Genomic DNA, 13793 nt, shown 5'->3' with positions numbered 1-13793 from the left:
CCAGCTTCTTGGACACACTTGGAGGATGTGGGCCAGCGTCTCTCGTCTACCACATGCATCACATGAGGGGTCCTGTCCTTTGTGCCACCTCTGCATCTTAGCTTTTGTTGTCATCAGGTTGCCTCTGATCTTCATCACAGCAATGAAGGTGGACCCTGTCATGAGTAGTGTGCCGTTGGTCAAGATCCCATGACCCCCACACTGTCGCACAGTCTTGAGTCCAGCCCCATCTACTGTGGTGTGCAACCTGTCTCCATGTCTGATTCTGAGCTCTGCTATGCTATGTGGGGTCACACTGTCAACGGTAGGCCTTGCTGCTTCTATGCTTTCCAGCAACTTCTTGAAGAACACTGTCTGGGTGAGGGCTGCCACTGCTGGGTCCTCGTCTCTCATTAGTCTCGTCAGTCTGGATTCCTGCATCAGTGGTACCCTCTTCTGCAGCTCAGGTATGCCCAGTCCTCCATCGTCAACGTCTGCATGGAACATTTCCTTTGGGGTGTCTTTGGGCCATCTTAGGAACTGCCTCACCGTCCTCCTGATGACCCTGTCAATGCCTCCCAGGACCTGCTTCGTTGTCTTTGCAAGGACTAGCTGATGGTACACACTGGGTATGCAGTAGGTCTTGAGTATCCAGATTCGTTGCTGTGGTTTCAGGGGGGCTCTTCTCAGGTCATCTAGCTTCTTCTCCAGCTTCTTGATGGTGTTTGTCCTCGTACCATATGCCCCTGTCTCAATGCCCAGGTACTTGTAGAAGGACTCTGCTGTCATCACGGGGAGACCTCCTGCCCTGCTGCTGAACACTGTGTTAGGGTTTATCACTATCTGTCGGTCCCTTGGCACTGTGTCCACATCTAGGGTTGCACACTTCTTGGCATTGAGAGAGAGACCACATCTTTCCAGCCCTGTCTCCAGTCTGTTGATAGAGTCCTGAAGCCCTGTCTGCGTCTGAGCTAGCAACACAACGTCATCGGCAAAGGCGAGGTGATTCAGCTTTTCTGAGCCCATCTGGATTCCAGTCGTCTGGGGTAGAGTCTTCAGCACCCTGTTCATCACAAGGTTGAATAGGATTGGGGAGATGGGATCCCCCTGTCTGACCCCCTTGGATGGCTTCACCAAGCGTCTTGCTCCGTCGATCTCCAGAGTTGTGCCCTGTCTCTTGTAGCCCTTCATGATGTATCTGAGGATCTTGGGGTCTATGCCTGCTTCTAGTGCTGCTTCTGCCAGGGCCTTGTGGGTCACACTGTCAAAGGCCTTCTTCACATCTATGAAGGCCAGTTTGAGTCCCCGTCTCTGTGTCTTTGCCTCACTGATAATGCCCTGCAGCAGAAGAGAGTTGGTTGCCGTCCCATCTACCCTCTTGAAGCCCTTCTGTCTGATATTGTCGTCTAGGTCCTCAAGTCGTGCAGCTAAGCACTTGTGGAACACCCTGGCCAGTACACTTGCCACTGTGATGGGTCTGAAGTCCATTGGTTCCTGAGACCCTGCCACTTTGGGGATGAACACTGTTCTTCCACTAAGGAGCCACTCGGGTAGATGTTCAGCCAGCAGCCAGAGATTGAAGTGGGAGACCAACTTCTTGAAGGGGATGCAAGTCACCGTCTTCCTGCTCACCCTGTCTGGTCCAGAAGCTGTCTGTCCCATGGTCTGCACACACTTGGCCACTTCTTCGATGGTGATTGGAGTGACCCAACCCTGACCGCTGATTGTGCTTAGGTCTATTGTCTCTGCTTCCGTCTCAAGGAGCTGCTGCCAAGCATCAAGAAACCCTGTCTTGTCGGTGATGGGGTTGTGCTCACCAAACTTCTCCCATGACCCATCCATCACTGATGCCGCTGCCTTAGCCCTGTCACGTCTGTAAAGAGCCTGCAGTCTTGCATACTGGTGCCGTCTCATGCCCTTCTTGGATCGTCTAGGATGTTTGTGAGCCCTCTGTCCCCCATTCTTCCCTGGTTCTTGTGCAAGGGTTTGTAGCCACATCTGTCCCTCTCTCTCGACGTACTGGGTGAGATCGTCGTCCGTCATTCTGTGCCATTCACCCGGAGGAGGAAGAGCCAGCATCTCAAGGTCGATGCCCGTCTCAAGACAGTGTCTTGGTCTGTCTTCCTGCACAGTGTTTTCCTCCCTGTCATGTTCCTGCATCATTGCCACAAACTGTTGGTTCTTTCTCAAGCCCTTGAATGCCTCAGCGGATCGATGGGGGAACAGTCTTGCCAGTTGCTCATTCTCTTGCTTCTGGGATGCGGGATCAAGGCCCCTCATCGCTTCTCTGACCAGAGCCATTTCCTCAAGAGTCCACCTTGCATTAGATCTGCCTGTCTTCTGGGCCTGCATCTGGTGGTATGTATCTGGGTGCCTGCTTTTGGTGTGAAGTGAGAGACCAGTCTGTCCTTTGAAGGGTCCAGCACCACAGATTGAGCAGCACCAGTTGGGGGCTGTTGCTTGGCCACTCACGGGTTCCTGGGTGGGAGCCCTGCCCGCATGTGCTCCCTGTGATGCTTTCGTCTGTGATGCCCCTGACTTGTGACTTCTGGTCTTGTGCTGCTTCAGGCCGAGCTCACTCCTGAACGGACCCTGTCCGCAGATGTCGCAGGTCCACTTGGAGGCCACGTCTCCACAACTACTGGTGCTCACACTGTCTTGTCTGGCTGAGGCCAGATCTTTCTCATTGATTGTCTTCATCGTTGGGACTACTGTACCGAGGTACAGACTTTGGTTTTACCCAAAGTGGTTGGCGAACTTTTAAGGTGGTCAGCACACTTCACCGGACAGCCTTTGTTCTGGTATGACTCCGAAACCGTGGTTTTTAGTGGTTCGCCTTCCACGGACAGTCTTTGTTTTGGTGTGACTCCGAAACCGTGGTTTTAGTGGTTTGCCTTCCACGGACAGTCTTTGTTTTGGTATGACTCCGAAACCGTGGTTTGTTGAGTGGTTTTCCTTCCACTGGGCAAGTTTTTAAGGTTTGTCCATTCCGGGGACTATTGATGGTGTGCTTAGCTCAGCCACGAATGGCAGTTTCCAGCGAGACCTCGTGGAGGTTGCACACAGTCAACTAATCATCACTACTTAAGAGAGTCATAGTTACTCCCGCCAAGAGAGTCATAGTTACTCCCGCCGTTTACCCGCGCTTATTTGAATTTCTTCACTTTGACATTCAGAGCACTGGGCAGAAATCACATTGCGTCAACACCGTTTCACCAGCCATCGCAATGCTTTGTTTTAATTAAACAGTCGGATTCCCCTTGTCCGAACCAGTTCAGAGTTCGAGTGTTTTTTGTGCAACAGAATAGACCTAAAGCATATCAGCTAGCAGTCAAACCAAACGCCAACAACCCGAAGGCCATCGCACGCTTTAGCAGACCGAAGCGTCAAACTAAAGGCTTGTTACACCCACTCCTCAGAGCCAATCCTTCTTCCGAAGGTACGGATCTATTTTGCCGACTTCCCTTATCTACACTGTTCCAAGACCAGAGGCTTTTCACCTTGGGGACCTGATGCGGTAATCGGTACGATTCACTCTCCTGACATCTGCTAAGCCAAACTTTTATGTGCCACCAGGAACAATTGGGACACAGCAAATGCTGCTGTGCTCTTGCACGCTTCGAGCCTTATCTCTGATTGAATCAATTCCAAGGACTCTACAACGTGTTATAAAGAAAAGATAACTCTTCCCCAAGGTCCCAATGACAAAGTTCGACCTCAATGACGTTGCCGTCTCAATGCCAGGAGAGTAAGTTCGGGAATTTTAACCCGATGCTCTTTCGAGACTCAGCAGTTTTCAAGAAACCACTATTCAAGACTTTGGCATTAGCCTGTCTTTTAGAATCGACTAACTCATGTGCAAACGCTGTTCACATGAAAGCCTTTCCCGCTTCAGTCCTCAAAGTTCTCATTTGAGTACTTGCTACTTCCACCAAGATCTGCTCCATTGATCGCTTCGCGCATACACTTGCGTGCATACTTTAGCGCAATCAATGTGTCCTCCTACACATGAATATCATTTTTGAGCTGGTGAGGCTCTTTTTCTCTAATCTAACTTGCGTTAGATATTGATATTCATGGTTGGGTATAGGCCACGAGCTCTAGTGCCATCCATTTTCAGGGCTGATTGATTCGGCAGGTGAGTTGTTACACACTCCTTAGCGGATTTCAACTTCCATGACCACCGTCCTGCTGTCAGTATCAATCAACACCTTTTGTGGTGACTCATGAGCAAGTAGTTAGGCGCCTTAACCCAACTTTTGGTTCATCCCACATCGCCGGTTCTGCTTACCAAAAGCGGCCCACAAAAAGCTTGCATTCATAGTCCAAGTGCAATTAAGTCACAAGGACATCTCACCGATTTATAGTTTGAGAATAGGTGAAGGAAAAATTTTCCCCCATTCCTCTAATCATTCGCTTTAACCGATGAAATTGCTTTGCGAAGATTTTTCAATCTTGCTCAAGCTTTTGCTATCCTGAGGGAAACTTCGGAGGAAACCAGCTACTAGATGGTTCGATTAGTCTTTCGCCCCTATGCTCAGGTCAGACGATCGATTTGCACGTCAGAACCGCTTCGGGCTTCCACCATGGTTTCCCGTGGCTTCGCCCTGCCCAAGCATAGATCACCATCTTTCGGGTCGTGTGCTACTTGCTCTGGATCAGTCATGCAATAAGAGCAAAACCGTCCGTGGTTGCGGGACACCGAATCGGCGCCCTCACCACACAAAGTAGTGCAATTCATAAAAATTACACTGTTCACTTTCATTTCGCGTGTGCGCTTTCAATGAGCGACAACACTTGCAAGCAACTCACACTCCTTGGTCCGTGTTTCAAGACGGGCTGTAGAGAGCATTGAATAGGAAGTTGAGGTCAGACAGGCAATCAAGATCAATTTATCTCATTTTGTTTAGAATCAACAAGAAGAATTCCGAGGAAAACTTCTGCTCGATTCATTAACAAGATTTGCCAAAAGACGACAACTACACTACTCGGTAGCCGAGAATATAATATCAAGGCATTGAGTATGGTAACGCTCACTCCAGTTCCCCTTCAACAGTTTCACGTACTTTTCACTCTCTCTTCAGAGTGCTTTTCAACTTTCCCTCACGGTACTTGTTTACTATCGGTCTCGCTTTATAATTAGCTTTTGGAGAGACATATCTCCAGCTTCGAGTTGCACTTTCAAACAACTCTACTCATAGGAATGAGCCATTATGACTGGTATCGAAAATGACCTTTACAGGATTTTCACCTTCTTTGATGCTACTTTCCAGTAGACATCAGGACAAATTCACCAGTCTAGCATCAAACCATACCGGACACCGAGAAATGTTGCCATTTCTCTTCCCGATGAGCTTTTCCCTGTTCATTCGCCATTACTAAGGGATTCTCAGTTGATTTCTTTTCCTCCCCTTACTGATATGCTTAAGTTAAGGGGGTTCTCTCGCCCAATTCAGGTTATGTAGTTGATTGTCTCTTAATTGGTTCACTGACCAATATGAGACAGAAACCGATTCAGCAGTTTTGTTCGCTACTACTATCAAACACAGGTCGAAGTTTCCATTCAGTCATTAATTCCAACTTTCAAATGTTGTTGTTTCAGCTTTCGCTTACTAGAAGCAACATAATACTCGCTGCAATACAGACCTCGGGAAACCCTCACCGTGAATAAGGTTCACTCACATATTTCACTACATTTTGCGTGGGATTGGAGATGAGGCTACTCGTTCTTGCTCAGTACTAGGCTGAAAATTAACGAAACTTCGTTACAAACGTTCACATGTTGATGTTTCCGCTTTCGCGTACTCGAAACAACATAATACTAGTCTTTGTAATTTAGTTTCATAATTTCAACTGTTCTCATGCAGAATTTTTGCTCATTCTTATCCCAAATTTTGACCTGGCTACTAGTTACACTCCTTGTACTTATTGCAAAATGACCACAAATTTCAACAGCTTTCACATGTTGCTGTTTCGGCTTTCGCTTACTACAGTCAACATAATACTCGTTGCAAAATAAGTGCTCGGCATCTGCAATTTTCCAAAGACGAAGTTTCGCCAGTTCAATTTTCGCTCGCCAATTATGGCTACTAATTCACACGGTACTGAGCTCAACAACATTAAATTTGTTCAGCAAGACTTTCACATGTTGATGTTTTGGCTTTCGCCTACTAGAAGCAACATAATACTCGTCTTGTTAGCTCATTCAATGAGAATAGCTTTTCCCGTTGAGAATTTTTGCCTTCAATTGGCGTTGTAGTGAGTTTGGCTACTCAGATCACCAAATACTTGTGACAATTCGAACCAGAAATGTTTTCAATTTTCACATGCTGATGTTTCGGATTCAACCTACTAGAAGCAGCATAATACTTGTATTCAACAATTTCTGTATCAAATCCCAGTTTTCTCTGGTGCATCTTTGCCAAACTATTCCAAACTGCCTGAGTCTGAATACCAATTACAGGTACTAGTAAATGCACGTTACTAAGGACTATATAGTTCTAGGTTACTGTACACAACGACGTTCACATGTTGATGTTTCAGCTGCCGCTTACTAGAAACAACATAATACTTATCGTGCATACCTTTCCATAACTTGTCCTTTTCAGATGCATTAGTTTCCCTTTGTCTTGGCTTCTACAGTCAGACTGGCTACTAGTAACAGCACAGTACTAATCACATATCGTTCTACAGTTTGCAGACAACTTTCACATGTTGATGTTTCAGCTTTCGCCTACTAGAAACAACATAATACTCGCTGTATACATTTGTAGTTCTCTATGTAACTTTCATGTGAAGAAGTTTCGCCAGTCTTTTTGACTGTCTCAAATCTGAGTCATGCTTAGGCTACTAGTTGCTTCATAGTACTTATCGCCTCGAGATCATTGAACAAAACTTGATTTTCACATGTTGCTGTTTCAGCTTCCGCTTACTAGAAACAACATAATACTAGTCTCATTAAGTTCCGTCTCTTTGCAATTTTCTTATGAAGAAAATTCGCCATCACAATGACTCCAGCAGTTCTTGATCAAGGAATGCAATCATTGATCAGAATGCTATTATTTGAATCGGTTCTGCTTTAAGTGTTCCAATTTTATTGGAAGCACCAACAATAGAACATCAATGTGTTCAATCGAGAGTTATATAACCCTGAATCGGACGCAGTCAACAGCCGAAGCCGAGACCGCCTTTTGCGTTAGAGAGGTCGGTAAACAAATCTTGCGATTCATACCGAATTAACACATATAGCTGTGCTCCTCTTCGTAAAGCGAGCCAAGTGATCCCCTGTTGAAGGATGTATTTGGACCAATCTAGTAGCATTTGGTTTCCAACAAGCTCTCCCAAGTTAGCTTACTTATTGGGCTTTTCAACCAATTCGGTTGGCTACAAGCATCATCAAAGTACTAGCCACAGTTTGATCGCAAAATTCTACGACTTTCACATGTTGATGTTTCGGCTTGCGCTTAGCCTACTATAAGCAACATAATACTAGTCATATCATAGAGCGTGATCAGCTTGTGACGTTCTCATGATGAAGTTTCACCAACAGTGTCTCACTTCGAGCTTAAATCCAGCTACTAGTAACTACACAGTACTGACTGCAACGATAACTTTTATCTATACCTTTCACATGCTGCGCTTTCGGCCAGGGCCTACTAACGTCAACATAATACTCGATATAAACTTTTGTTCATGATGCAGCTTCCCCATGCAGAAGTTTCGCCTTCAAATGCTCTCTTGGCCATATGACGTAAGAAAAGGTTACTAGTAACATCACAGTACTAGCCACAGTTTGATTGCAAAATTCTACGACTTTCACATGTTGATGTTTCGGCTTGCGCTTAGCCTACTAGAAGCAACATAATACTAGTCATATCATAGAGCGTGATCAGCTTGTGACGTTCTCATGATGAAGTTTCACCAACAGTGTCTCATTTCGAGCTTAAATCCAGCTACTAGTAACTACACAGTACTGACTGCAACGCTAACTTTTATCTATACCTTTCACATGCTGCGCTTTCGGCCAGGGCCTACTAACGTCAACATAATACTCGATATAAACTTTTGTTCATGATGCAGCTTCCCCATGCAGAAGTTTCGCCTTCAAATGCTCTCTTGGCCATATGACGTAACACAAGGTTACTAGTAACATCACAGTACTAGCCACAATTTGATCGCAAAATTCTACGACTTTCACATGTTGATGTTTCGGCTTGCGCTTAGCCTACTAGAAGCAACATAATACTAGTCATATCATGGAGCGTGATCAGCTTGTGACGTTCTCATGATGAAGTTTCACCAACAGTGTCTCATTTCGAGCTTAAATCCAGCTACTAGTAACTACACAGTACTGACTGCAACGATAACTTTTATCTATACCTTTCACATGCTGCGCTTTCGGCCAGGGCCTACTAATGTCAACATAATACTCGATATAAACTTTTGTTCATGATGCAGCTTCCCCATGCAGAAGTTTCGCCTTCAAATGCTCTCTTGGCCATATGACGTAACACAAGGTTACTAGTAACATCACAGTACTAGCCACAATTTGATCGCAAAATTCTACGACTTTCACAAGTTGATGTTTCGGCTTGCGCTTAGCCTACTAGAAGCAACATAATACTAGTCATATCATAGAGCTTGATCAGCTTGTGACATTCTCATGATGAAGTTTCACCAACAGTGTCTCATTTTGAGCTTAAATCCAGCTACTAGTAACTACACAGTACTGACTGCAACAATAACTTTTATCTATACCTTTCACATGCTGCGTTTTCGGCCAAGGCCTACTAACGTCAACATAATACTCGATATAAAATTTTGATCATGATGCAGCTTTCCCATGCAGAAGTTTCGCCTTCAAATGCTCTCTTGGCCATATGACGGAACACCAGGTTACTAGTAACATCACAGTACTAGCCACAGTTTGATTGCAAAATTCTACGACTTTCACATGTTGATGTTTCGGCTTGCGCTTAGCCTACTAGAAGCAACATAATACTAGTCATATCATAGAGCGTGATCAGCTTGTGACGTTCTCATGATGAAGTTTCACCAATAGTGTTTCATTCGAATTGGTTCTGCTTTAAGCTCTCCAATTGTTTTGGATGAACCAGTTTTGCCCTTCGAAGCCACTTTTGTGAGCTTTTGTGGGTCTTTACCAAGAGGATATACCTCAAGGCCTCTTTCAATTCCTTTAAGTTCTTTCAACTCCTTTACAGTTTCTAGGTTCACATAGCTGCAAACCTTATTTCTAGTTTTAAGTCTGGCCAACTTGGGGAGAGTTGGTGCAGACCGTGACCAATTCTAGTAGGATGCCACAACAAGAATGTGATCAACTTAGCTTGTCGATGAACCTGCCCCACATTCAAACAACTCTATCGCCTTTTCCTCGTATAGTTATATGCGAGGGCCTCTCATAGAGAGCGCTGTTAGCAACCTTTTCCACATAGACGATAAAGTTGTGAGTGTTTTGCACATGGCTGTTGTCATCACCACGTGACGAGTCAACTCAGCTTGACTCTCTACACTCCGACAAGCTTTGCACATACGCCTTTAGTTCAGTATGTGTCTTTAATCTGACTCCGGTGCCTCAAGCCGGAAAAATTGTCAGATTATGATCATTATCGGTTAGTCATCCCGATGCAAGATCGTATCGTACTGTCTTTGTCTACCTCCAGATTCCGAAGAACAGGAGGAGACTCTCCCAGACCTACATATCTGGGAGAATGTTCAGAGGGCGAGAAGCTGTGGATTACTCTCCCCTAAGAACTGACTAAACTTTACCCTCGTCCAAGGTAAGTTTATTTTAGCTAGCCTTCTATGTAAAGGATCTGAGGCTAAGCTGTGTTTTTTCGAGCCTTTGGCTCGGAGCAAGTTCAGTGGGCGCCCCGAGTAGCTCAACTCTTTCCCACTGAACAGCGCAACGCTCTGTCACTCGCTGGGATTTTTGCGTGTCGGTTCTAACCACGCGACTTGTGGACCTTTTTAGGCCTTTCTCATTCACAAGTCTATAGCTGGGCTTCTATAACCCAGCTTCTGAGATCTAGATAGCTGCAGTTCTGCTAGGCTGCTTTTGCTAACTAGTCTCCCTTTAAGCAGTCCCTTGCCATGACTGCTGAACTATGTATCCACACAAGTAGTTTTTGAGCTCGATACATAATTCGAGATTGGTTGCCAAGCAATCTCTAGCGACAGAGCGTCATGCGCACTACAGACATGGCCTCTACCAGCAGCCATGCCCGAAGGAATCAATCACTGATCCTTCCGCAGGTTCCCCTACGGAAACCTTGTTACGACTTTTACTTCCTCTAGACAATTAAGCTCGATCCGCTTCATCCCGTTGCCGGAGACCGAAGTCCCAACAGTAGGAATTTGCAATTCTTGCTTAACTATCCAATCAGTAGTAGCGACGGGCGGTGTGTACAAAGGGCAGGGACGTAATCCCTATGAGTTGTTGACTCATAAGTACCAGGAATTCCTGGTTCACGTCTGCAAGTTACAACAGACGATCCCCTTGAAGCGCTGTACTTTTCTCTGATTGCCCAGTCCATTTCGGACCAAGGGCTGAGTACTCAATCTAAAAGTACACAGTGTAGCGCGCGTGCAGTCCAGAACATCTAAGGGCATCACAGACCTGTTATAGCCTCACTTCATCTGCGGTATTTAATTCCGCATAGTTCCTCTAAGAAGTGTTTGAATTCACATATAGTGAATTTCATTATTTAGATGGAGAAGATCTCGTTCGTTATCGGAATTAACCAGACAGATCACTCCACTAACTAAGAACGGCCATGCACCACCGCCCATATAATCATGAAAGATATTCAATCTGTCAATCCTTAAGATGTCTGGACCGGGTGAGTTTTCCCGTGTTGAGTCAAATTAAGCCGCAGGCTCCACTCCTGGTGGTGCCCTTCCGTCAATTCCTTTAAGTTTCGATTTTGCAACCATACTTCCCCCGGAACCAATAAACTTTGGTTTCCCGGTTAATCTCTTGCCAAGTCAAGATCGACTTTGACAAATTGTAGGTTGGTATAGTTTATGGTCAGAATTACGAGGGTATCTAATCCTCTTCAATACTCTGACTTTCGTTCTTGATTAATGAAAACATTCTTGGCAAATGCTTTCGCAGTAGTTTGTCTTGCCACGATCCAAGAATTTCACCTCTAACGTAGCAATACAAATGCCCCCGTCTGTTCCTTTCAATCATTACCGCACTCAGCCAACCGGCATCAATCGAGTAGCGGGTCATTCTCCATTATTCCATGCTTTATTATTCGATCCCAAAGGATGCTTTGAACACTTTAATTTTCTCAGGGTGAAAACACCGTTTCCACAGTTCGTCACATTTAAGTGCAAACTATTTCTTCGATGCGAAGGATGAGCGGAACGAGTCAACAGATTTAACTGAAGACCATGTTGCCGTTCTACTCAAACAGATCCAACTATGAGCTTTTTAAACGCAGCAACTATTGCATACGCTTGTAGAGGCTGGTATTACCGCGGCTGCTGGCACCAGACTTGCCCTCTACTCGTTCATCAATGGAGCTTTTAAGTCCATTCCATTCTGATTACAAACCATAAAGGTTCATATCATTATTTCTAGTCACTACCTCCTCGTGCGGAGAGTGGGTAATTTGCGTGCCTGCTGCCTTCCTTGGATGTGGTAGCCGTTTCTAAGGCTCCCTCTCCGGAATCGAACCCTGATTCCCCGTTACCCGTCACAACCATGGTAGTCCGTTACACTACCATCATAGGTTGATAGGTCAGAAATTCGGAAGTTCCGTCCCCAAGCCGAAGCTATCTGGGATCTTTCAGTTACTAGGACTCATCACGGGATGTGTCTGTACTTAGCAAATCACCCGGTGTAGTCTTGTAAAAGTCTCCGACAGTGTCGGACAATCAGCATGCATTAGCTGCAGGGTTACCGCAGTTATTCATTTAGCTTGCAAATCAACTAATAGATAGTAACTGATTTAATGAGCCATTCGCGGTTCCACTTTTTCAAGCTTCGCTTGCACATGCATGGCTTAGTCTTTCAGACAAGCATATGGCAACTGACAGGATCAATCAGTTTAATTGTACTTTGAACAATCTTTCGATTTGTTCGAATTTAGAAAGACATAGCCTTGCGGCCTCGTCAATCTTGCTTTGAGCTTTTTAAATCACGAAGAGTTTCAATGCATGCTTTGGCATGGCTACTAGTTACTACACAGTACTCTACACACTTAGAGTTACCCACGATTACACATTTCACATGCTGATGTTTCGGCTCGCGCGTACTAGAAACAGCATAATACTATGTGTACTGGTAGATAGCGCTCTGTGAGCATTTCCCATGAGCAAGTTTTGCCCTCCAAATCTCTGTTCTACTGTTACCAATACCGGCTAACAACTGTATCATACTAGGGAGAATTGACTCATGATTTAAAAACCAGATGTTCACATGTCGATGTTTCGGCTCTCGCCTACTAGAAACAACATAATACTAGTCTGTTAAAAATCTCAATCACGCCGCCTCTTCAGATACAGAAGTTTTACCTTTTATTGGTTAGAGAACAGCTTTCCAGCTGTCGACATGGTTACTAGTAACAACACCGTACTCAACACAAAAACTTTTCAACTTCACAACTTTCACATGCTGATGTTTCTGCTTTCGCATACTAGAAACAGCATAATACTTATTGTTTTGTCAAGTAATTTGTGTGTCTTTCCCATGTGAAGTTTCACCGGTCAACAATGTTTCCCTGACCAATTACGGCTACTAGTAGCTGTATAATACTAGGGAAAATGATTGAGGATTTAATATCAGATTTTCACATGTTGATGTTTCGGCTTTCGCCTACTAGAAACAACATAATACTAGTCTGCTAAGAAATCTCGCTCAAATTGCCTTTTCACATACAGAAGTTTCACCTTCTATTGGTTAGAGAACAGTTCTCAGCTGTCGACATGGTTACTAGTAACAACATCGTACTCAACACAAAAATTCTTCAACTTCACAACTTTCACATGCTGATGTTTCTGCTTTCGCGTACTAGAAACAGCATAATACTTATTGCTTTGTCAAGAAGTGTGTGTGTCTTTCCCATGCGAAAGTTTCACCGGTCAGCAATAATTGCCGTGTCCAATTAAGGTTACTCATAGCTGTATAATACTAGGGAAAATGATTGAGGATTTAATATCAGATTTTCACATGTTGATGTTTCGGCTTTCGCCTACTAGAAACAACATAATACTAGTCTGCTAATAAATCTCGCTCAAATTGCCTTTTCACATACAGAAGTTTCACCTCTTCTTGGTCACTGTACAGATGATGCTGTCTGTTCTTTATTTGGTTCTGCTTATTATAAGGAGGGGCATCACTCCTTCCTCCTTGGTTTGCATGCATTAAGCCTGCTTTGTGAAAAGCGTATCTTTCTAGCTTTTCTTCGCCTTACTCGAGTAGGACGATACAATCCAGACATTAGTCAGTCTTGGTGTAAAGTCACTGAGTATTATTCGGTTCTGCTTTATTCAGCAATATGCTGTATAATTGTTGTAATTTGCGAACATATTTGTTCTCAGTTCCGAACTACTAGCGACGACAGATTACCAGCGGTCATGAGCCATCAAGGTAGTTCTTTGGTGCATCAAGTAGAGAGGTGCCATCAAACAACACTTCCCTAATAATGCTACACACATAGAATTTGCTACAGTGCAGCTTTTTACTTTGCAAAATTTGCGCACAAATTTTGCATAGAATAAATGTTTTATCAAGATTTTTAGATCCCCTCCCTTGAGAGAACGTTACTCCTTTAAGTGAACACCCC

General features: G+C 44.6%; 2 pseudogenes; both read right to left on the bottom strand.

Annotated features, from left to right (window-relative positions):
• Nucleotides 1-5440, bottom strand: part of LOC142355575 (large subunit ribosomal RNA) — a 7298-nt pseudogene extending 1858 nt beyond the window's left edge.
• A 1683-nt stretch (nucleotides 5441-7123) lies between these two features.
• Nucleotides 7124-7275, bottom strand: LOC142355573 (5.8S ribosomal RNA; annotated as a pseudogene).
• Between the last annotated feature and the right edge of the window lie 6518 nt (nucleotides 7276-13793).

This window comes from Convolutriloba macropyga, unplaced genomic scaffold (assembly GCF_964194025.1).
Source record: "Convolutriloba macropyga unplaced genomic scaffold, txConMacr16.3 SCAFFOLD_1115, whole genome shotgun sequence".
NCBI classification, from domain to species: domain Eukaryota; kingdom Metazoa; phylum Xenacoelomorpha; order Acoela; family Convolutidae; genus Convolutriloba; species Convolutriloba macropyga.
Note: the sequence above shows the minus strand (reverse complement) of the source record. Positions and strands in the feature narration are given on the sequence as shown.